Below are 3743 nucleotides of genomic sequence, written 5' to 3' on the forward strand. Positions count from 1 at the left end.
GTCAACATTGTTAATGAGCTAGCAGCATTATTGTTAATGAGCTACTAGTGTTAGTTTCAGTGTTTCATCCCCAGCAGGCGGCAAATACAGTATGTTAAGATAGATAATTATGTTAATGTTACAAATATCCACAGACCAAAGTCGTCATTAAAAATATTAAACAAAGAGGTTAAGTGAGATGATTGTGTGGAGAGAACTCTCCGCAGCAGCAGGGAGGGAGGGACCGGCTCCGCTCGGACACAGAGGTGTTTTCTCCCAGCACTCTTGAGGACAGAGAACAAGCTCTTCACTCTGTTAATGGTGGGCTGGAGTTTCCCCATTTCATGCAGAATGGCAGGAGTTTCATGAAAATAAGATCTTTGTTGACGGCACTCACAAAAAAAAAACACATCAAGAGGGAAAGACCTCTTTGACAAAGACATAGAAGCCTCAGGAGGGCTCCCAAGCATCATCTTGTACACAAAGACCGCCTGACGGCAATGGTTTGTTTAAAGAAGATGGACCCCATTAAGAAAGGGAGTCACTTTGTTCACATTAAGCTCCCACTCATTTCATCTCCTGTCCCATATTCTCTACGTCAAAGAAGCTGATGATGAGCTGTTTCCCATTGACTTCCCCAAACTACTTATCAAGTTGTAGGTTTTATGTCAGAAGTTGGTTTTGCCTTTAAAAAATTATATATGGACCCAAGGACTTCTGATGGAGCTCCAGTACTTGCAGCTGGTGGGAAAAAATCATGACAGAAAAGTCTGTGGCTCTTACATGTCAGGTCAGAATAAGGTACTAGTGGTGGTCATCTAAGGAAGTGAGTGTTTTCTATAAGGAGGAGCCTCTACAGGGTGCCAAAGTGTAAGAGCTTTTCTGGCAGAGTCAGACAGGTCTAGAGGGTTTTCTCTCTAAGCCAGACCATGCAAAGGGAAATAGGAGTTAATGTGTTGACTCAAATAAAAAGTGTATTTTGGGGACCTCCAAATAAAGTACTACACAGAGTGTTCCGGTTCCATTCAGTGCTTCAAGTGACAGTGAATGATTGATGAAAAACTGATCAGTCATGAAAAATAATTGAATTCTGCAAGATCAGATGTAATTAATGAAAGATAATTGAATTGATTATATTTTGAAATAATTGAAAATATTAAGGGAAAATAATTGGAATGCACAGATGGTTATAGGCAAGAGCATCTGTGAAGAAATTTATTTGGCAATAGCTAAATACCAAGGAATTTAAACCAAACCACTCTTCCTTTACACACAGATTTTAGACAAAGCCCCATTGCCAATAACAGAATAGTGCAGTTTTTCTGAGAGCCACTGCAAGGTACAGAAGTGAGCTAAACCCCCAAAAATAATCCCAAATTAGGCAAAGTTAAAACATTTTATCTCTAAAGGAGATACTAATTCCTGCAGCCTAACTTCCCCAAATGTTTTAACTGCTGCAGAATTAAACCCCCCAGGGGAACCTGAGGCTCCCACTGCATTCAGATACACAGCAAAGCCTCCAAGTGCTTTTTTCCAAAACAACCCCTAAATACGAAGGAAGAGAAAGACTGCACACCATGAGGAATGTACAAACAAGGTACAAAATGCCTCCCTTGCTAAGGTCAGTCATTAGTAAAAACATCTGAGCCTTAAGTCTTGCCCTGCTCAAAACTCCTCTGCAAGGGGAAGCAACATTGCAAGAAGATTTACGTGCTGGTTTTACACAATTACTCATCAGTTCAGTGTTTTCCTTCCCATCATTCACCTCTCTTGTCTAAGGGGTTATCCTAATGGGTAGATGCTTTGCTCACAAGATATCTTCTCATTAAACAAGAAGTTTAGTTCTGCTTACTGTTTTGCAAACTGCATAATAGAGTCCTTCTTTATTCCCCCTTCAGAGCTGTAAACACTTCCCATCTTTTCCCAGGGCAGAGATCCCAGATTCAAGTGTAGCCTTTAGTTTTGCTTTCCAATAAATCCCCTGGACCTCAAACAGCATCTTCAGCTTCTGACAGCCATGTTACTAGTACCTACAAAAAAGCACACCAGTCCAGTCCAATACTGTTCTTTGCTGGAATAAATTATTTCCAAGACAACAGCAACACGGCAGATTCTACAACTCAAAGCTTAAGAAAAAATAAAGCATCTCATTTGCAGCAACAGAGGAAACTATTAGTAAGACAGCAAAAAACGTTGATTAACACAGACCTTTAAAGGGACTGAACTGAAAGTTTATCATAATGGGCTATGCTGGAAGAGAGAATGGAGGCTAAAGCTGAACCTGGAGGAAAGCCAACCTGCAACTGCTCTATTTAATGCTTGGTTTAATAAACTTAATCAAAAAATAAAAGCACAGGGACAAGTTTTAATAGTTAGCTGGGAAGCATCAACAATATGGAGAGGGTTCAGGATATTAGGCCCACAGAATTGGAAAATAAGGCACAAATTAATAGCATAACGTGCTAAATCATGCATCTAGGATTAACTACAGAAATTAAGGCTCTAATGGAAGAATAGAAATTACTCATTTAACCAATGTATTGTAGGATCTCACTGGGTAGTCCACAGTTTTCCTGGGGACAGCCCAGTGGGCACACTCCTACATTAAAACTGCAGACCACCAGCATGGTGCACCTTTGAAAAGTCTCAATGCAACCCTAAGGCACAGAGACATAATTCACCTTGTATTTCTGACTTGTGGGAAACATCCCTGATACACTAAGAGACTGGTGGGACACTGGTGGAAGGTCACTGGCCCTCCTGGCCCTCCTGGTGCAGGTGAGGTGGATCCAGGCTCGACCAAGCCCACAAAAGATCCATCATAAAAATACTGAAGACATTTATCAGTGGATGCTGAAAAACTCGTCTTGATCATCAACACAATGACATCTCAGAACATACTTGACCAGTTTCACCAATTACACTTTGAAAGAAGATAATCAGGAAAAATGAGCACTTTGGGCTCAGAAATGGTTGATGAAAGAAAAGGATGCAAATTTTCTACAAAGGCACAAAGGCTTCTGATTTTAAAATAAAGTGTCAAAAGACCTGGGTTCTGGTTCAGCCTTCCAGTAAGATTAGTGGAGAAAAGAAACTTGATTAGCTTCAAGGAATGGCTCAACCAATTTATAAAGCTGTTGTGCTGATACAGGAGTGGACACAAAAGGTATTTCCCAGTCCTATGTCTTAAGTACCTCAACCCATTTTAAATACTTTATATTTGGAATTGGAAAAGTTCAATGCACAGAAGAAAGAGGGAAGGGAACCTAACATTTCACAGGCAATAATCATGCAGCTGTGGGCTTTTTTCCCCCTGTTAAGGACAACAGAAGCCATACAGCAGTGTATGGACTTGCCTGGTTTCACTGGGACTTCAAGGAGCACATGGGAAAATTAATGCACCCATTGAAAGGTGGGAGAGGGAAGAGAAAACCCAATCCCTTACAGAAGAAACAGCCTTAGTGCTGGTACTCCCCAAAACACTGCCAGCACGACTAGTCTTGGAAGGCAGACGCAGGGACTGTGAGAATTAAGACCTGAGGCCCACTGTAGGAGAGGATCTGGTTCGAGACCATCTTAAAAATCTGAACGTGATCAAGTCCATGGGTCCTGATGAGATCCATCTGCAGGTCCTGAAGGAGCTGGCAAATGAAATTGCTAAGCCACTGGCCATAATATTTGAGAAATCATGGCAGTCAGGTGAAGCTCCCGATGACTGGAAAAGGGAAATATAACCCCCATTTTCAAGAAGGGGAAAATGGATG

Source organism: Pezoporus flaviventris, unplaced genomic scaffold (genome assembly GCF_033815535.1).
Source record: "Pezoporus flaviventris isolate CSIRO_AGI_PZ_B2104156 unplaced genomic scaffold, CSIRO_AGI_Pfla_v1 ptg000010l, whole genome shotgun sequence".
Taxonomy (NCBI): Eukaryota; Metazoa; Chordata; class Aves; order Psittaciformes; family Psittacidae; genus Pezoporus; species Pezoporus flaviventris.